Genomic DNA, 23,075 nt, shown 5'->3' with positions numbered 1-23,075 from the left:
GTCTCAGATAGTAACATTGACTGATCTCACTGCTCATATTTTCCAGTCTACAACACTCTTAAATGATTGCGCATTCATCAGTAAACCTAATAAAGTGCAGAAACCAGGTTTTATACTAACTGAAAAATGAAAGCTGTCGCTACTTAAGCAATTACTGAACAGTATATCTAGTTACTCTAGTTGCCTTTGCTGAAGTTTGCTTTAAGTTCTTATTTCACATTTTTATTTCACCACTTTCTGCTTTAACTCAGACCTTTCAACGATTAACTGGCCGCTGAATTTGAGATTGCATTTTATTCTTCTTGTTTGATTCTTGGTTAAACTTTGCTCCACTGATATCACTGATATGTTCTGCGCATGCGCACACAAGATCTTTGCCGCTAATTGTTACAAATTGCCAGAGATCGTCAGAAATCGTGGGAATGCATCAGAGTGACAGGAGACCAGGGGAAAATCTGGTAAATCTCGGTAAAATCAGGGGAGTTGACAGCTCTGTGTATATCTTTTTTTTAGTATAAGGAATGTGTTCCTATGCCAACTGAATGTGTATTACATAAGTAGAAAACATTTAAAGAAACACTAGTCATGAAATGAATGTTGCTATCAAATCATCTGCCACTAGATGAAGCAAAGGTTTATAACGAATGGATCAGTCAGTAATGGGTGGGATGGAATGCTTAAAATAATCTAAATCACTACTTACTACAGAACTTCTGGCTTGCAGTAAAACAGTATATTCCTTGATTTTCTGAGTTGAAAGTATGCACATTTTTGATACAAATAGGATATGAATGGTCTGCAAGTTAGAAATCATCATTATCCCTATGAGTAAAACGTCATTAAAGACAAGTTTGAACAATATAAGGAACTGTAATGAAGATGGGTATACTTGTCTGGAGAGATCACTACACAACTGGAGCTCTGCATTATGTGGCTTCCTAGGATGTGTTTTGGTATAGAAAGCAAATAGTTGCACCTGACTTGGAACTCCACACTGGAAAATGTAACTTGCTTGTGCCATGTCACATACTAAAGGCAGATATCAAGGACAGTGCTACTACTGTATATGATAATTTTAAACATGCTTTGAATTTTGTGCTGAATTTTCTTTTTGGGGTAACATACACAGAGTTTAGTTTGCATTATACAAGGAATAGGAACACATGCTTGGTGTATGCCCATCTGTACCTTTACTGCCTGTGCTGGTGATACTATATATTGATTATTAGGTACTAATAACTTACTAGATACAGTATATATTTATAAATAGATAGACAAATAGATAGATATATAGATAGATAGATATTATTAGATATATATTATTAGATAGATAGATATGGTGAATTTGCGCTAGTGTTAGCCGCTTTGTGCTTTCGTGAATTTGCTCTAGACTAATATTAGTGTTGGGTATTGATGCCCAGGGATGGGTATTTGGAATGAGGTTCTCACAAAAATGTACTGTATGACACCTTTATTAAGGCAATGCAGATAAGGCATAAAAAGGGTTGCAAATAAAGTACAGTATATGTTTTCATGAAATCAGAGTAATTACATTTGAATGTGCTCCACTGTAAATATCAAAGCATCACATTTTGCAATACACACATTTAATGTGCAACAAGAAACAGAGCTTTAATATTCATTATTTAAACTTGTATAGTTTCATATATATCCTGTTCCTACAGTTCCATTGATATAATTAAGTGTAAAAAATGATATTACATACATGATATTCCAGTTTGCCTTTGCCGGACACAACAAGGCAGGGAAATTGTATCACTTGAAGAATAAAAAGAGTCTTATTTATTTTCCTATTGAGAGCTGGCCTTTAATTATAAAATGAACGTTGTGTGTAGATGTACCCTGTGGTACGCTTATTCCTGATGTTCTTGTCATTATTTCCATTGTGAAATAAATGTCACTGAAGAGATGCTGAACGTGCTGAAGAGGTGCAGACCTAATTCTGCAGTTAAGCAGACAGATACAGTAGTGAGCAGGAGTAAAAATGTGTCTGCATTTCAGATGGATAAACTGTGATAATAATGCTTATAACCAGTCAATTGCACAAGCGAACAATCTCTTTTTTATAGCTGAAACAGCAATACTCTGAACAATCAGAAGTGCGTAAAATTATATTTCCTGACTCTTCATAATTATTCATACTGTTACATGGAAAATTAAGATAAATCATTGTTATAATTGACTTTCCTTATATTATAACACAGCTTAATACAGTGGTTCCCAAATGGTGGTGGTGGGGGAGGGGGGCTTGAAGAACTGGCATGGGGATTAAGCTTGAAACCTATCTATGGTGGGAATGGGGGAGAAAGGCTATTAAGTAATCACCATAGCCCAATTTAAAGGCCAGTATGGTGATATTTTCTGGTGAATATGCATTTGATGTCCCGAATATTCCTGAAACTTTAACTGAATGGCTGATACACTGATATCTGATAATACCTATATTTGTACTCTAGATCTAGAATGACAGTAGGGGAAGTGTGTTGCCTCTAAAACAATGTTTTCCCTGGGCTTGGTTGCCATAGCATGAGTTTCAACGCTTTTCTGGATTTCCATTCCATGTTCCACCAGACTTTCTCCCAGTCTTTCAAATGATCCTTTTGCTTACCTCACTTAGCTTAGAAAGCCTTACTAAAGGCAAAAGCTCACATTTTCCTAGCTCCTGATCTTACCCAACCCTACACCTCCTTCTATTTTTGGATTGTAAACTCGAATAGCAGAACCTTCTGTGCCTCCTTTACTGGTCAGTATTTGTATGTCACCTGTATTTTTAATGTATACCCCATCTATTGCACATCTCGATAAAAAAAATGTAGGTGTTTTATATCTAGAGAACTCCCCAACCTTCCTCCTGTCTATCTAAGAAGCTGTCTGGGGACTGTGTTTGGAAGAAACTGGTAACATGGGACCCTTTTCTTGATGAAGAACAGTTGTAGCATAGTGAAAAAGAGAAGCTTCTCTAACAAGCTAAAGCAATGTAAATATGGCCAGCAAGGTAGCTCAGTGGTATCTGTATGGAGTTTGTATGTTCTCTATGTATCTATGTTGTTTCCTTCCCCCAACAAAAAATGCAGGCAGGTTAACTGGTTCCTATTGAACTATGTTTTATGACTGTAATAGGGACCTTAGACTGTAACCTCCACTGTGGCATGGACAGATGTGAATGATAGACACAAAGCAGTGTCAGAGTGCTGAGGCCCACTGGGGGGAAGGGGGTCTGGAGTGCCCACCACCCTAGCCATGAAGACACCCACACCTGTGCAAATGCTTCCCCCCAACCCCCCACCCCGCCGCGTACTTTCAAGTTGTGCCAGGTATTTTTCTCATTCTTGACACTGCAATTGCATCTCAGGCAAATAGAATAGCGGGTCTGGGGTGGTGTTGCCCGCAAGGGCTGGGGCCCACTAACACTCCTGTAACGTACCATGGAAATTACACCTTTCCATTGACTTTGCAATATAACATAAAGCAGACTGATTACGTCAATGAATTCCTTGTCTGGTCAGTTCTACCCTCAATTTCATCTACTTCCTTAAACCAGCTTAAATATTTTGAAACTGTATAATATAATTGGGCAAAATCCAATTTTAGAATACAATCAACCATTTTTTCATAATTAATTTATTAATAACATTTGTTAATAGATATACATTATTTATTAGTTTTGTCTTTTACATTGAACCATTTTTCATAATTAATTTATTAATAAAATTTGTTAATAGATATAAATTATTTATTAGTTTAATGCACACAAACTTAAGTGCAGTATGGGCACCAATATACAATGTTGCTGATGTATATGGGGGCAAATGGGCTGGGGTGTCCACCAACAACTTCGTAATATATATATACACAACAGAAATGGGACTTCTCCCTCTGCCCATGTGACCCCAAAATGCTCAATTATAAAGAAATACTCCTAGATGTGGAATAAAAGGCAATATGTATTCAACACTATGCCAATATCAAATTTAAAACCTATTAAAATAAAACTAAGCAGCGCTGCATATGCAAAAGAGATCCCTTGCTATAGTCTATAAGCATACAACAATATAGATAGCAATTATATGCTGTAGTATGAAATAGCGTATTTAGGATTAGACCGGAACCCTCCAATAATGAGCGATAGTCTCAATTTTTGAGTAAGTGAGTGGTCTCAGGCAATCCGGTGTTGATATTCAATCAATTATAGCAAAAGCGTGATGTTAGTACATCCCCAGGTCTGAGGCATGCCAAATTCGCCAATTTGTATAGGGCACCCCCTATGGAACAAGTCTCCTCAAGATGTAGGTATGCTACACCATTAAATGTTAAGGGGGATGCACAGTTTACAGTGTAAACCAAAACCTTCACGGAGAGCCCAATGGTGTGTGGGTGGACGCGGTCGTTTGGATTTGCCAAGGAGGCGGGCAGGCCATCCCCTAGATAGCGTGTCAATAGGGTATTGTTACTCCCATTGGGCTCTCCGTGAAGGTTTTGGTTTACACTGAAGGTGTATCCCCTTTAACATTTAATGGTGTAGTATACCTACAGTACATCTTGAGGAGACTTGTTCCATAGAGGGTGCCCTATACTAATCACAAGGTATAGTTTTGCAGTAAAATTCATGGACATTTAATCTAAGAACTGTATCTAGTGTGTAGAGAGAAATGTATTTGCTATTGCAGATATAAGATGCCTGAGCTACAATGTGCAGTAATTTCTCCTTCTCACTGACATCAATGCATTAAGGCAAAATTTAGCAGTTTGCAAAATTTTTCATGGTATTGCAAACTTTTACGTAAAGCAAAACATCCCAAGTATTCTCATCTTTAGTAAAAGGTGATTGGTTCTTGGCAATTTTTACAGCCATTAGTATATGGTTGCCAAGTCTCTAATGTCCTTTTGCTTAAATGGATGAAGGAAGCTATTGACCATTAATTTGGATGTAGTAGAAGAAACACTATGATGATGGTAGTTTTGAATTTAGTCAAATGATACATAATCAGCCATAAAGTGATTCATTGATTCTAAATCCCAGACTTAAAACCAGTGTTGGGCCTAGCCATCTGGGCACCCTAGGCTACCCAGCCAGCAACCTTGCCATCTCCTGTCTCAACCTGCCCCCCCCCAATTGTGTCTTAACACGGCTGGGGAGGGGGAATAATCCCCAAGGCCAGTGGGGAAAAAGAAGTCAGAGTAGGGGTAAGCAAAAAGAAGAGGTACGTGCCTGGCAGCCCCCCAACATTGCACCCTAGGCACGTACCTCTTCTGCTTATCTTTAGTTCTGGCTCTACCTAAAACATATATAGCTAATATATTTTAATGATGGTTATTTTCATTCCACATATTTGCTACCCAGTTGCACTTCTGTATTTTTGTTTAATACACCTCAAGATAGAATCTTACTATACATTTTGCACAATGCTTTTGGGCTCCTTTTCCCAGTTAGCAGATTTACAAATTACATCCATACATAAGTGCCTGAAACACGAGGAGCCCAGAAAGCACGCCTGCAGCTGGATTTGTATTAGCTGTGAATATCTTCTTCATAAAACAAAATGCTTTCTACGGTGTCTGGCAGCCTCCGTCAGCTTGTCAGGAAAATAGTTATGTCTATTTCTCAATCCTTAAACAAGTGTGATGAAAACTAACAGCCCCATTGGAACTAGAATGTCTTTAATGGAAATGGTGAAGAAAAGTAGTGCGTGTTTGGCTAAATGAGATCAATTTAATATACAAAACCGTCAGATCTTGAGGAAAATACTAATGTCAGAACTCTGTATTTGAATCACCAATCATCCAATAATTGTCCTATTTCATTCCAATAATTCTGTGCTAAGTATTTTCCAAAGGCATACTGTATATTAAATGGTAAAGCATAATGGGAGGTCAAAAAAAAAAAAAGAACCATTTTTATAATAGTTCTGCCAGTAAAGCTGCCTATCGCTCAGGGTTTGTATATTATGCAAAAGGGAGACTTTATTCAATAAAATCTCCTTTTCACACACACACACACATATATATCTATATATCTATATATATATCTATATATATATATATATACTGTATATAAGCCCCTTAAATATACATGCTAAAAAAGCAGCAGAGAAAATACATCTTCATGATTTATTGTTTGTGCCAATTCTTCGGCACCTTTACGAGTCTTGTACTGGCCCAACTACTTTAATACACTATTCAGCCTCATCACTGTGATTAACAAATTTTACCTATTTTGCAGTATTTTCCCAATATTTCTCTAACTCAAAATTGTGTCCTCCTCATTCGTATCCAATACATTAAAATAGACACATGCTGCATTTTGCTGCAAATTGTGTTCAAGTTGACCGGGGGTTGAATCACTTCCAGCTTGCAGTGAAGTCAGCATTTGCATGTTATTCACTGGGAGCAAGTCTGGTGCTCCTATCTATGCAACTCCCTGGCAAACTACTGCCAAGTCCAGGGTGGCATTAACTCCAGGGTTCCCCAGCATCAAAAAGCACACTTGTGCACAATTAATCAGACAAGGCAGATTGGAAGCATTGCCAACCAAATAAAGCTGCAAGATTCAGTTTGAACAATGAATTTCATCAATAAGTGCGTGCCCTTAAGTCCATTGTAGAGCCCCCTTTCCGGACGCAATGGTTGAGCACATACTGATTTTTAAAAAAATAATGTCATAATTAAGAAAGTCTATGGGGGGGTAATTCAACAGTTACGTGTTGTTAAAGGTTGGTAAAGGAACAGCATTAGGTACGAAAGTGCCATTTTATAACATTATCTACCTTGGTAACCATGAAAAACTTGAGAATTTCCAGTTGGACAACCTTGTAGTGAAACATTCCACACTGTAACTCTTTATAGAAAAAAAAAACCCTGCCATTAATAGGTTTAAAGGCAAATAGAATCAAGATTACTGATCTCAGTCTAGAAGTATTCTGTCTAAATGTGATCTATAACATTAAAAAAATATTTTATTATCTTTCTGCATTTTGTTTAAGTTAATCGTGAGTGCAGAAATGTATCATGTCAAACAATACAACTCTGCTAGTCTGCAAATCTTGGCATTTTATGTATAATACTGAGATATTGGTAGGAAGCAGGCTACTCAAATACTTAATCTGCAAAACAAACATATATTAAACCTCTTCTACAGAATGAACTGAGCCAGAAACACTGATGGGAAGCATCTATAAACTGGACTATGTCATGTTTGCTATTGCATGTGCAATCCTGGCAAACTGCTAAGGTGTTCTGTAATACCTTTTAAGCAAAATCCTGATTCCTGTTTCCAGAACACCTTAGATTAGGACAGCCCTTTAATTCTGGGGTGAAACTAGCCTCCCTTTCTAATAAGTGACCTTGACCTTTCAATCTTCATGTTGGCCCTTTGGGAACACAGACAGGTCAACCATTTATTTACAGGTCATTTTGTGAACACAGAAGTCAGGGGAAAAAAAAACTTTAATTGATGCTTAATCTAGTCTCAGATGTGACATCAAAATGGATCAAATATTTACAGTCAGTTTCTAATATTACTTCTGTTTTGGGGCACCACATTATAATGGATAAGCAACACTCCTGGTACAACATGCAAATCTAAGGTAAAGGCATTTATTCTTGTGGAACAGAACAATTCGGAAATCACATATATACCTCTATCATACAGTGATTTAGTAACAGTGAATATAAAACATTGGTATACATAAATGTATCTATCTATCTATCTATCTATCTATCTATCTATCTATCTATCTATTATCTATCTATCTATCTATCTATCTATCTATCATCTATCTATCATCTATATTAAGAACTTGTATTCCAGTATTAGGCTTTCCTTAAAACATTAGACCTAAACACCAGTATGGGACCTATTATCCAGAATGCTTGGGACCTGGGGCTTTCCAGATAATGGATGTTTCTATAATTTGGATCTTCATACCTTCATACCTATTGGAAGATCGTAAAACATTAAATAAACGTAAAGGGATGGTTCTGCTTCAAAAAATTATTAATTATATCTTAGTTTGGATCATGTACAAGGTACTGTTTTATTATTACAGAGAAAAAGGAAATCATTTGTTAAACATTTGGATTATTTGCATAATGGGAGATGGCTTTTCCGTAATTGGGAGCTTTCTGGATAATGGGTTTCCGGATAACAGATCCCATACCTGTATTAAAGTAATTTATTCTATCATTTGGGTCTATATTTGGTGAAACAAGTGACATATGAATACGAAAGAAGTGTATCATTCTTGGTCTGACTATTATTTGCGGCTGCATCTTGCCTTTTAAAGGCTAATGAATAGGAGGATGAGGAAAACAGAGGCAAAAGTCTAATTAGTTAAGAGATGTGCAGATATGCAGACAATGGGAGTTGTCCTAGGCAAAGCACAAGATTTTTGGTTGATTTTAGGGGTTTTATCCGAAAACTCGACTAATTTGAGTTTTCGGTACATAAACTTGATCGATTTCAGCGATTCAAGTTTTTTTCGAGACATGAACTCGATCATTCAAGTTTTTTTAGATTTTCATTCGAGTTTTTGACATTCAGATTTTTTCATAACTACCTAAACTTCCAAATTAGATTATTGATAAATATGCCCTTTAATGTTTACATGATTTTCTAGTAGACTTAGGGGCCGATTCACTAACTTCGAGTGAAGGATTCGAAGGTAAAAAACTTCGAATTTCAAAGGTTTTTTTGGGCTACTTCGACCATCGAATGGGCTACTTCGACTATGACTACGACTTCAAATCGAAGGAATCGAACTAAAAATCGTTCGACTATTCGACCATTCGATAGTCGAAGTACTGTCTCTTTAAAACAAACTTCGACCCCCTAGTTCGCCATCTAAAAGCTACCGAAGTCAATATTAGCCTATGGGGAAGGTCCCCATAGGCTTGGCTAACTTTTTTTGATCGAAGGATATTCCTTCGATCATTGGATTAAAATCCTTCGAATCGTTCGATTCAAAGGATTTTATCGTTCGATCGAAGGAATTATCCTTCGTTCGAACTATCTGCGCTAAATCCTTCGACTTCAATATTCAGTCGAAGGATTTTAATTCCTAGTCGAATATCGAGGGTTAATTAACCCTCGATATTCGACCCTTAGTGAATCGGCCCCTAGATGTATAAAGATCCAAACTATGGAAATATCAGCCATTCGGAAACCCCCATGTCCTGCATTATAAAAGTAATAATATTGTTAGGAAAAGTAATAATATTGTAAGGAACACAACCTCTGTAGACAGAGCACAGGGACCTTTTCATTGTTTATAAATAGTTGAAACCAGAGGGCAGGAAGCCTTCAAAGTGACTGATAATCAGAAAGCCGCTTATTTTGAAGCCTTATAAATAAAACCATGTGTTTATATCATATAGATGAGGCCTCATTGTCAGGTTTGTAGGGATGTTTAGAAATAGGGAGAAGCTAACACTGAAGGACAGGCAATAACACAGTTCCAACCAAAGGAGAGGTATCTGACAGGTTAAACAAGCTCAATGTCAGAATTCAGGCACTTAGGTGTGGCAGCTGATAGAACAGTTAGGAAAAGGGAGAGAGTCAAGAAAATTAGATAAGCAAGAAAAACCCTACAATTGGGCATTGAACCTGGGTCCATGGCATGGCTTTATTGCATTTGCTGACACAATTTGACATTATTATGTAGCATGAGGCATGATTACACAATTTTTTTTTGTTATTCTATAATTTCAATAAAAAATTTTTACTATAAAACTGAACTGAACGTACAAAATGTCCTGGTAGACAGAACTTTTTTTCAGAATTTGTTTCCTTTTAGTAGGCTTCATTGTACATATATTATTATCCTCTTTATACCATATGAACCATGTACCTAACTCACTTTAATACATGTCAGGGTGCAAACTCCATGGGAATGGTTGTCAATGGGAGTCAATTTTGATTTCTTCCAAAATTCTAAATATTATTCTATTTGAGATTTCTAAATGAAAATTCAGCATTAAAAATGAAGGGTGGAACCTGATTTCACTGTGTTCAAGTTTTCTTAAGTTTTCAAGTTTTACATTTTCATGAATATGAATCTGACATTCGAGACTTTTAAATCTTTTTTAAAAACTGTTTTTAAATTTAGAATTTTGATAAATCTACATCAAAGGGAGTTATTTATCAAATAAGGAAAGCCCTGGAGCAGAGGTGCTCCACCAATGAGGCGAGTTGAGCTAAAAATGCCGCTCCTGGTAATTAACTAAGAGCCGAATTTCCGGTTTTCAACCCGGAAATTCGGCTCTTCTAGTGCAGAGAGCGCAATTGCGCTCTCTGAACTAAGCGACATGGACCGCCCCTGCAATCTCAGGCGCTCTAAAGGTGAGTGCCGTGGGGAGGGGCAGAGCGGCAAAAGAAGGCCGCCTCAGGCGGCATAATGGATAGAATCGCCCCTGCCCTGGAGCTATAAATGCAGGGATCCGAATGACCAGCAGCCAGATTACACTGATTTATATTTAAAGATTGTCAGAATCAGATGTAGCTGTGAGTGGGTGAGAAGGAATGAGTTAAGGTAGGGGAAAGCTGGGCTGGGGGTGGAGAAAGAGAGGGATGTGATATCAGGGGAAGAAGCTGTTCACTTCCTTATCTTCTGAGCAGGTAGAAACATCCCATCCCCCCCCCATTTTTTTGCATATTTTGTGAAATGTCAGGAGTTTCTCTTTATGTTCCCATATTATCTATTAATAAGTAAATGTGGAGGTATTACTGTATGTACTGTTATATTGTGGTTTATACAGTATAAACATGAGAGTGTTTGCATGTTATTATTCATGTTAAATGAATGTCAAGTGCTTGATCCAGGGAATGTTTCCGATCGCCATTGGGGTCAGGAAGGAATTTTTTCCCTCTTAAGGCATAATTCGCAGTGGCTTCAGGCTGGGTTTTTTGCCTTCCTCTGGATCAAAACAGTGGATATATGATAATGTATTTAAGCTTTTATTTGTCACAGCAATGGTAAGACCTTGCCAGAGTACTGCACAGGTAAATTTAGAAGAGGGAGAAAGGAGGTTCTCTCCTGTGACTGCACAGTGGGTTGATTGATACAGACACTACTACTGCTTGTGCTAGGTGACATCCTGCTTGGATTTCCTATCATCGACACACTGCAGATTCCGGACCGACAGCAGAGCTGCTGAACTTCTCTCATGTGGGAGATGCAGCTCCTGCTCGTAGCAGAGTTTGGGGCCAGCCTCTCTGTAGGTAGAGGCAGCCTAATACTCAGTGGTGGATATAATGACATAGTGCTGATCTCAAGTGAGGAGCGGCAGAGCATAGTACCGATCCCTTATGGAATTCTGGCTTTGAATATTGCCTTGGGGTGAGGCTGGCAAGGTCCTATTTATTTGATAAAGTGTTTATAAATGCTGTGGCCATTTTCACAATTTCCAGCTCCTTGTGTTTGATTACTGTGTGTAACTAAGGAGTTCAATGGCATGGCTGAAGGCGAAGGGTCCATTGAGGAGTCCTCATTGAATTTCTCTCTGGAGAAAGGTTGTTACTCCACAAATTCAGTAAAGTATGGATTTTACTGAATGTTACCTCTTTCGCCAGAGTTGACTTTGCCACCTCAGACCAGGCGAAGTGCTAAAAATAAGCTAGATCTTCCTCTATCTTCTGTTACTTACATCATATCCTGTGTGCTGAAAATGCATTCAATTTCCAAAAACACTGGTGACTTTTCCTTTTTTGAAGCGGGATTGCCTGCAAAAGACCTTTTTGGGTAACCAGTTTTCTCCAGACATTGCATAACATATGGAACATTTTACAGTGGGCTCATGTGTAGGGCATTATATTAACTCTCTTGTCTTTATTAAGGTTCCCTGGACATTTGTAATAAAAATTGGTAACTTTAAGCATTTGCACCAACTTTTATAATAAAGACCTCCATACAACTTTAAATTACCCGGCTTATGCAAATTGAACTAAGATCACTAGGGAATTTTCATTAGGCACAAACGAACGATAGCGCATCTTAGCTAAAAAATTCTCGCACTGCCGAAGTAACGCTAGTGAAAAGTCACCATCCTTCAGCATCCAGGACAAAACTCCGCATATAAGTGAATTGGCGGAGTCGTAGCGTATTTGTGCCTTGAATTAAAAAATCTGAAAACCACTTGAGTATGTTAAATTATATTTAGAACTTTTTGCCTTTGCATATCCAGCAGGGATAGAGTGAGGACAACTTCATATAATAGTGTTTACAGGGGTTAATACACTGCCTATTAGCCAATCAGAACATAGCGAAATTCATAGTTGAAACAGAACATGCAATATAAAGAGGAATACACCCATGGCATCTACCCATTGCTCCTTTAAATTATCTGGGGGTTTTTTTGGTTGCATTCTTTTCAAAAAAATTAAAAGAGGAAATAATTGTGTACCCGTTAATAGGGAGCCAAATGTAATCACATTATGTTAGTTTCCAGATTTTTAGCCTTTAAAAAGCCTTAAATCTTGCATTCCAAAATGTATCAATATGTAAAAAGTGAAAGTACTCCTGCTCTGGGGAACTTTTTTTATGAAAGATTGGCATTGCAAATAACGAGCTTCATGACTATATGTAGACCTGTTAAAATTTTATTAAGGCGAGAGTTTACCCGGCTTTTTTTTTCCCTTTTTCATCATTCTACAAGATATTAAACTGCAGCGGCAGCTGTAGGAAATAGAGAAAGGGATTTTCAAAGGGATTTGTGCCTCCCTGTCTCAGTGCCTTTAGTGATCATATTATCATAACTAACACACATAACAAAGCTCTAAATCTGTAATTCAGATAGACTAGTCAGGACTTTGAAATACAAAAATCCAAACATATGCTGCTACATTTCTATTCAGTGCTGGTTTCTTTAAAATTGTAAAATTAGGAGAAAGCACCTCAACAGACTTTATATACCACCTATAAGTGGTAAATCCTTATTCATGCTATCGACGTGTTCATTTTTGTGGCCATTATCCTGTGTTTCTTTTTATTTTTAATATAGGAAGACAAGAAAGCCACGAGGCATAACAGCATATCTGGATCAAACCACAAAAGGTTAATGAGCGGTGGGTTAGAAGCTTGTTTAAGAATGAATTATAAAGACTGCAGTTGTGAGAAGATAATTCTTGTGCAGTGTCTGTTTTCCAGTCCTGAAGACACAGATCATTAGTACCAACTGCTTTGTTTAACATGGTAAGTGTGATGAATAGCAAAGTTCCTCTAATGAGCCTGCCTTGCCAGACAAAACATGATAATTCACACAACAGAGTACTTGGTAGGTTAAAGTGAACACTGAAACTGTTTAGAAAGTCTTGTGTCAAATTACTTCTGGATATTTATCTTTTCAAATAAAAGGGAGAAATGCTAAAACCTTGAATTTTTTATGTTTGTACTGTAACTGATTTGATATAAGTTTCTAAATGGGTGTGACTTACAGTGAAAACAACAACCATAACATTACCTTCTGCTGGTCTTGAATAGTCCTAAAATAAGTATTGTAATATGATGTGAATCCTATAAAACAAATCCACAGCAACCACTGATGCAGTCGTCATGTTAAAACAAAATTGTTGCAGTTTAACCCATGAATGGTCTAACATGAAATGCTTTTTTTTTTTTACTTTTGGAAATGTATAACATAATATCATCTACTCTCTTGTGGCTGTCCCCTACTTTCTTTTTAAAAGGGAGATCTCTGCAAAACATTATTTCAGTCTCCAATCCACTTTGGTCTCAAGCCTAATTTTGAATTTGACAAACGTTGATCTTTATTATATCAAGAACTGTAAAGAAGCACCTGGAAGCCTGATATCCTCCTTAATGGCCAAGAACACAGAGTAGATTAGTAGATGGAGTTTCATCAGAGGCGCCACGCTAATGAGGTGAGTTGAGAAACTCGCCTCAGGCAGTAGCCCCCCGCAAAATGCCGCTCCTGTAACTTTAAGAGTTTTCGGTTTTCATACTGGAAATTCGACTCTTCTAGTTCAGCGAGTGCAATTACTAGCCTCCTGGACCCTCCAGGACTCCTCCGCTGACATTGTGGACCCTCCTGGGTACTATCTGTTTGTATATTCTTCCCATGCCAGCTTAGGTTTGCTCCAGTTTTCAGCACAAGGACTACTATGAATGCTGAACAATTTGTGTAAAACGCTGCTTAACATGTTGGCATTATACGAATACACAATGGTTGTATGAGCTACTATTTATTAAGTAATGCATGGAAATAATATTTAAATACTGCAATTTTGACATATATATTGTGATGAATTAAAAATATTTGCAGAAATAGAACTAGTTAAAAAAATATAGCAGAGACAAATCCCTTTTGTGCAACAAAGATTTTGTGTTGCTTTTTAATTACATATTATAAATATTTTTCATCATAAACTACAACTCGGGTGGCTCAATTCTATGTCTAATACACAGGCAGTTACTCAACATGGTTTAAATAGAAGTAAACAGTGTTATACATTAACTACATCATAATATTCAATTATCTACTATACATCTGTCTGTCTGCCTGTGTTTGCTGTCTATCGAAATATCTATCTGACTCTGTTAATATTTTCATACATTTCATATTCATTTGTATTTATAGTTCTTGAATAAAATACAGTCTTGTAACAGAATCATTCACTGGTAACTGTATGAGATGCTTTCAATCATTTTCTTGATTACTTTTTAACTTACAGTCTGGAGTGGATTTGGGGTTTTGCAAATAAGGGATTTTTCTGTAACAATGTTTGCTACAAAAATAAATTACTAACATCAACTACTTGACACTGTCTTATCATTATTAGTGTTACAGTGTTACATAGAAAAATAAAACCAATCGAAAATTAGGAATTGCTTGTTTAAGGTATTGCCATAATGCATATAATTCTAAGCTTTCTGGTAAATGGATTCTGGATAATCAATGTTTACAGTGCTGCAAGTATGTTTTGTGATCAAAGCAAGGTGCAATTACTAGAAACATAAATGGTATCACATAGGAAGATTTTCAAATTAAGGCGGCAAACTCACATGGTACTATGGTGCACAATTCCTGCGAAAAATTGTTTATTTTAATTAATTGCTGTATCTGGAAATTATTTCTTTAGTAAAGGACACAGGTATAGGATCCTTGTGCACTTATGGTTAGATTAGCAAACATCTATCAAATATAGAAATATGGGGAGAACAGACCCTTTTGGGAACCGGCAGAGGGAGCGGACTACCGAAACCTTTGATATCCTTTATTACTATCTATCAAATATATACTGTAATCACTTCTACAACGTACATAAAATGAGAATAGAAACAGTTTTTCTGACAATTTTAAACCTTTGTCTACTTTTAGTTTATGGAAAGGAATGTTTCTTGAGCCCACTCATTAACTTGTATATAAATATACATCATGCATTATTTTTAAAACCAGTGAAATTGGTGCTAGGGCACTTTTCCCACATATATCATTCAGAGGACACAAGGGGAATAAGCATTTATTTTAATACTTCATTTTTTATTACATGTACGATTTTGTAAACACAAAGTTAAATAAAATTCATTGTTGTTTCCAAAATATTAACATTAAAATGCTACCCTCAGCTGCCGTTATTCTCTCCTCTGAAATACTTCAGCTGGGGCTATATTGGCAAAGCTGTAACTTTGGCAAATTAATTCCCTGCTTATTGTACTGATCTGTTAACCAGTAAGAACCACACTTGTCTCACAATTACTGTATTGAAAGAAATGTAATAGAAGCAGCAGCACTGCGAGGAGATTAGGACTGATGGGGCAGATTTCTTAAAGCAACTTTTAAAGTGAAAGTGTGAAGTTACTGTAACAATGTATTTTGGCAGGTCAGTACAGTAAGCGGCTCATTTTCCTCCCAAACCTACAGAACAGGAGGCAGTGCTCTCTTTAAAAAACAGAATCTAACACAACAGCAGCACGAGCAAAGAGATGAACATAGATACTAGAAGAAAGGGACAGGCGTCAAACCTTATTGTGTTGGAAAATATTAAGAATATTTCCCAAAATTGCTAATTACATTTTAATTAATGATAGTTGCCCTTTAAAAATAATGAGCAAAGGAAAATGGTTTGTATCTTTTCCAGTTTTTTTGCATATGTTGATTTTCTTCAACAGTTCTTCTGTGTGTAATAAATAAAATTGAATATACTACAAATATCTTATTTATCCGGATATTTGTGGTCTTATATATGATTGTGAGCTGCCATACTCTTACACCAAGACATTAGCAGCTCACCTAATAAAGTAAGTCTTAGGTGGGGTCAGCATTTTGAAATGATGAATATTTTCTTTTTTGTATTATATTCACCTTTAAGGAAAATCAAGCTGTGAAGGACACTGTATTTTATAAAGAAATGTGGATAAATAGAAAAGTAATGAAAAAAAATAGGAAAACTATGAACCTTTACTGTGTAAACATACAGGAGAAGCAGATTTTATTGGTCATTTGAGTGTAGACAATTAACTGTTCTACATTAGGACTGAACTAACTTGAAATCTGTCCACTTTAAATGAATAATAAACTAAGCAGCATGTTGTTAATTTTTTCTATAGAGCTATTGATGGATTTAATTAGCTGCTTCTTAAACTGGGGTTGGTTTTCATAAACCTTTGCTGACCTTAATTTCTACACCTAATGCCTTCAAAAAAGTTACCCATTTGTTGTTGTGTTAACACCTAAACTGACCTCTTCTGGTTCTGATTTCCTTAGATCACACCGTGGGTCACAGAATGGAGTTTTTACTTTCATTTTCTTCCATTATTTCAGCTGACGTAGCTTTTGTGTTTATTTCTTTTTGTTTTCGCTCGTGCAATTTCAAAAGAGCCGCGGCTTTTAGTCAATTTTAGTCCGTGCAATGAAATGTAGACACTGTGGATCTTGATATGGTTTTTGGTTGTAATAGATATAGGGTGCATGGTAGCGTCATCTACTAGCAGACCATGAACAATGATGTTAAAGTGATTCTTCAGACAGGTATTTTTAACAGTCAGTTTCAGGTTGTCTTGAACAGCAGAAATGCATTTACCCCTGCATCTTAAAGCTTCAGGGATAAAATCAGTTGTGACATAGCAGTGAAGATTAAATTTGTAACAGATACATCAGCGCTAAAGAACTGGCTTATGATTTCACAGTGGTATTACCAGACTTAGTACAGTATTTAAGCGGATGGAAAGAAAGCTGGTTACTTGGGGTTGCTTTCATATTAGAGGACTTTAATATCTTCCAAAGGCCAAAACAGCAATTGGTTTTATCCCCACACTTTTACTTTTATGGGGTTTTTTACGTTCTTATGGGTGCAGCAAATTTTTTATTGCATAATGAAGACAGAATACTATTACATATTGAATTTTTCTCAATGTTTGTACTGATATTTTTTATATGCATCAAGGACGAATACAAATCTTCATAATTGTCACAAAGTGCTTTATTATTGAAACATTAAATTGTTTTCTTTATTCACACATTGATTTCTACAGTCACATGTATGTGTCAGTGATTTTTATCCTTGGATCCAGCCAGTTCTTCTATAAAGTCCAAAAAACATTTCCAACATCCTCATGTAGTTCTGTTGCGTTTTTTTTCTAAAATGCTGTATTTTTTTTTATCATTTTTAAATTTGTAAAATGTTATTAGATATGGATTTGCTACAGTTAAATGGCACCCAGATCATAACGGATACCCGTTTTGCAATCATAGAAACATGTACATTGGCATTGGCAACACTTTAACAGTAAAGTGAGACTATCATTAAGGGTTTTAGAGTGAAGAAACTTTACCATATACTTATTATATATAATCATTTAGTAAACAAAAACATATCTCATACTCAGGTTGTAAGCAAGCAATTAAATCAAAAAAAATGTCATCCGACTTAAGTTTATCCTTAAACTTTATGCTTAAAAAAAGCTGTTTGTATCCCCCATATATGTCATTCGTTTGTTAACTGACAAATTCAACTAAATGTAGATTTAGTAGAAATTTCTTTACCCTCCTTCTATTTGTTTTAACAAAAATTCTGTGCACGATGAAATATTTGCCGTCACGTATTTGTTCTTCCAAAATTCCAAATGTTATCTATCCATCCATGACTATGACTTCACAAATATTTATGCTGTGATAAATGCAATATATATATATACACACACACCAAGGAAAGGATGAAAGCACTAGCAGCATCAGGTTTGTAAAAACTCTGCTAGAATGCCCTTTTTTTGCCCGGAACATTTCTCACTACCGGGCAACAAACCAAACAAAGACTCTCTTTTGCAAAACTGATGTCGTGAGTGCTTTCATCCTTTCCTTGGTGCATAAGATTCGGTTAGCACCGGGCAAATTGACAGATGGGAGGTGAGTGTCTGTATTAAACATTTCTATATATAGTTATTTGTTTATTTAATTTTTAATTTCAGAAATATTTACTTTCTCCTAACTGTGTGAAGAGTGATAGAATTTCCGCCTTTTGAAAATCGAACATGTCCCAGGGGGTTACCTAGGGGTCTAGATTTCTTTTCTCTGTAGAAATAAGCTTGTCGTCGCACAGTGCTGCTGCTATGCTTTGAAAATAACTTCTTAGAGGTTAAAAAAAAAGCTTCTGTTCTGAAGCATTTTTTAGCTTCACAGACAGGGTACAGTTTGCAGCTGTTTGACTTGCGACAGTGATATAGATCTGATCATATACCATATACCGGGAGTCATGGATGCAGCTGGAATGGAGGTTATAAATTTGAAAAGCAATAACAGATTTTTGCCCATTAATTGGCTGCTATTAAAAAAAACTCAATGGATTCTAACTGTGGGAGCCTGTGGCTTTATATCTGATATCTTGAATTCATAGACATTGCACAGTTTTACTGATTCAGACCACGACTAATTGAAATATGAAGCATATGATCAAATTTAGTAACACCAGCATGCTTTCTGTTTTGGGACTCTGTGGCGGCAAGGTAGCATTTATTACACGTTCTCCATAACAGAGAGCGATTGAAATATCTAGATGTGTTGTCATAGAGGCCCAGCTGGGCTGCGGCACAGCTAATGAAGTCATTAAGTTTAGGCCAGGCAATCACGTTTTTACATTTTACATACTGAACTACACAGAAGTCTTCATTACATATCCCAAGGATCTCCATGTTTCCCTAACATTTAATTCAAGAGCAGAACTCAACATACAAAGAGGTAGACAGCTCTTTGTTTTAGCCAAAAACACAAGTGAAAACATTGCAGAAGATGAATAAAGTAGGCAATTGTCAGAAATATACAGTGTCAGTATCGAGCGCAGGACAGAACTTTCCTCTGTATATAAAAATGTTTAAAAATATATACAAAAAATACTTTCAACGTATTTGTATTTGATAAACATATGATTTCTAAATATTGCAATTTATAATTTACTAAATATTGAATAAACAGTGCATTTTATAACAATCAAAGTACATGTATTATTGCATGTATTTACTACAGTTAAAATTGCTTATAATTTTATAGAATTCTATATTTATGCCCTCATATATCAGATGTACTTGGATTGCATTTTTTTTTTCTAGCACTATATTAAGTTTACCTTATTCCGTATCTGTAAACAATACCTGTCTGTTGCGGAGGAGCTGAGCTACATCTTCCATTAAATCTCTGTTGACATTTAGAGACGGTGCACTATGGGAAAGCAGCAGAACAGGAATCCATAAAGCATTAAAAAATGGTGTTCATTATCAGAAGGATACACAGCCTATGTAGTTAGGCACAAGACTAGTTCTCTCTCCAAAGTTGCAGAACTTTAGGCTGATTTTGATAAGAAAAATAAAGGCATAACTTATTCTCTTTATTTATGCTGAGTGGTGTTGCATTCCTTCGTCAAATGTTCGGCTAACACAATTCTTGACCAGTTTCTATTGTAAAGAAAACCTTTTTCAGCCAATGTTCTGCTTGGTTGTAATGGGAGTAATCTCTTCAGATATGATAATGATGGCTGAATTTTTTATTGATGATGTTACCTGCCTGACTATTCAATTTCTAAATAAGCAATGGAAACATTTTAGAGGAAACTATCTCGCACTTCCATAGATAATCATAGAACAAATGATAAATGTTTTGATTTTCTGTCCATAATTATAGTAGTGAGTAGTTGCTACTACCGGATTTTGGCCTGAAATGTATAGGGCCTTAATAAGTTTATGCGTTTATTGTTGCCTGCTGCACCATCTATAAAGACCTTAGTTTTACTTGCCTACATGAGGCCGCCACAAATTTGTAGTTGGCTAAATATATTATATTTTAAATTGCCCTGCTAGCTCCTTCCCGGTGCAAGTGTCCATGCATGCTCCAATGCAATTCTGATGTCACAGGCATGTGTATTATGAGCAAGTTGCAGAATTTGCTCATTCTACGCATGCATGTGCCCCAACATGGCTAGCGCTGGCAGGGGCCAAAAAAAAAAAAACCTATTAGCCCACAGCTTTGGTTGAGGATAAAATATTTTGCCTTTGTCACCTGTTTTATCCTCGACCAAAGCTGTGGGCGAATAGGTTTTTTTTTTTTTAATTGGCCCCTGCCAGCGCTAGCCAAGATGGGGCACATGCATGCACATAATAAGCAAACTTGCTCATTATACTCATGCCTGTAATCTATTCTATCACTTGTCATTCATGCAGCATTCATATAGCACAGAGGGAATTGCCAATCATTATTCTAACTTGAAACAGCAGCCAGTGAGAGAAGGAAGGGAGCTGACTGTGCTGATGTGCTAGCTAGTCCTAACTACCAACATCAAGTCATGTTTATTTGCAGATCATTGTTTCTTAATGCTGATAGTCTACTCTTGATGATACATGGCTGATAAAACACAAGAAGGGAATTCAGGTGAAATTAATACAAACCAGATACAAAAGCAAGTGATTTTTTTTTAATTGCCAAAAATGTGTACAGATAAAACATGGCCATTTATGGTATGCAGTCCACCACAATAGTTGAGACTAAAAAAATAAAAAAAATGTGAATCAGTGGAAAACTGATGTGCTGGTTGTAGGGTTGCTACCTGTTCACTTTGGTCAGGATTTCCAAATTAGGCAGTCTGGACAGGGCTTCAAGATGAAAGGTGATCACAAATTAGTGATCGCCAAGCCATAACCCTGGCCCCCCCAATGTCATGGACACACCCCAGAACTTTACCCACCCCAACCCCTTGATGTCACCCCCTGCATAGGGGCAGAAGGTGGTTGAATGGCTTCAACCTGACCCTTTTACCAACTCCTTGCTATCTACATACTTGATATAGATGTCACTTGGAATCTTATGGCATTCAGCTGCAACTGTATCATAAAAATAAGCATTGGTTTTCAGTGTAATTTTACATAAAAACTAAACAGAACCACAATGGCAGGTAAGAATTTTGGTGACTTTCTCCATTTTAAAGTCTAAGGAAACTCTGCTATGCAGAAATGAAGATACTAAGTATTACGTAGACAAATAATAGAAAGACATCAATAGAGATATATTTTAGTGAAACAGGTCATGTACGCCTGGGTCTACACAACAGCAATCTTAGTCCTTGCCCTCTAGACTCTGGCTTCTCGTTTATGGCCTTGAATATAACCCCCAGTATGAGATCGCTAATTTACTAACACGCGTAGAGGACAATTCGCTAGCGAAAGAGTACATCACTAAAGAAGTTTCTCGCCCTTTTGCCAGGAGCATTTTCGGTCAGGCGAACGATCATTACTCTCCAAATTTGCTAAAGTATGAATTTTTCATTACGTTACACCTTTTGCCAGAGTTTCCTTTGCCAGCTTAGACCATTTGATAAGATGAAGCTACATCCTCCTCGATCTTATGTCAGTGACATCATATGCTGTATGACAAAAAGTTATAAAAATTATTTAAAAAACGCTGGAGTTTTTTCATATTTTAAAGTGGCATTGTGTTTAAAAGTTGTAACTATTAAAAATGTTTTTTTTAACATTTTGTTAAACCATTTGAGGGGTATGCCACACATTTTACGGTGTGCTCGTGTCTAGGACAATAGAAGATCTCTTTTGCCTTTATTTTGCTGCCTTGTACATTTTTAATAATAAGTAGCCACTTCAAGCATTTGCACCAACATCTCTGATAAAGACATATATATGATCTATATGTACCCGCCCTATTCAAATTGATCTAAGCGTAAGTGTATTAACGAAGTTTCAATAGGCAGAAATGAATGCTAGCAAAAGTTCGCTATGAAATGCTTGTGCTGACTAATTTACTCTAGGGAAACTTTGCCAGCATTCGGCTGCCGAGACGCAACTTCGCATTTTAGTGAATCACCGAAGTGGTAGTGAAATTAGTGCCTGAAGAAGTGGCTCAAAGTGTGGCGAAAATAGATAACAGGTTTCTCGATAAAAGATCGCTTCCCATAGTAATTGTTTCCCCCTAGAATTCCACTATCTCATGATCCCCCTAGAATTCCTCATGATTACATATGATTTAACAGGTACAAATAGAATAATATGCCAACACAGCATGCAAGAGAAACCTTCAGTAACACCCTAAACTATAGGTTCCCCTCCGATGCTTTGTGCCTTATTTACCGAAATATGTATAACTTCTGTATTGATGCTCGGTGTACGGAGATTAAATTCACTCAAGTGTTGTGCCTCCTTATATTAGGTGAGGGAAGTGTATATTGTAGGTGCATTTTTTTATGGATGTAGAAAAAAAAGATCTATAAGTGTATCAAAATGCAAATTAATCACCTTTCCCCAACACTACAGTTTGTCACTTTACATCATGTACAATTTTAATTTATAATTAAATTATGATATCCTTTTAAATTGTTAGTTCTGTATTAAAAATCCTGACTCTGAATGTACTTCATTGTCTACTTTTTTTTATTATTATTTGTAGAATATAAAAAATATCAGCTGTGGCAATTGCAGTGCTCTCATGTTTCAAATTCTTTTTATTTGATGTTTTTATGAGCAGTTGTTTGACAATAATAGATATAGTTACTTAGTATGAACAATCCTCTGTGCAATTGCAGGGCATTTTCTTACCATTTGCAGAAATACAGACAG

The sequence above is a fragment of the Xenopus laevis genome, chromosome 1S (genome assembly GCF_017654675.1).
Source record: "Xenopus laevis strain J_2021 chromosome 1S, Xenopus_laevis_v10.1, whole genome shotgun sequence".
In the NCBI taxonomy this organism is placed as follows: domain Eukaryota; kingdom Metazoa; phylum Chordata; class Amphibia; order Anura; family Pipidae; genus Xenopus; species Xenopus laevis.
This window is presented reverse-complemented; position numbering follows the sequence as displayed.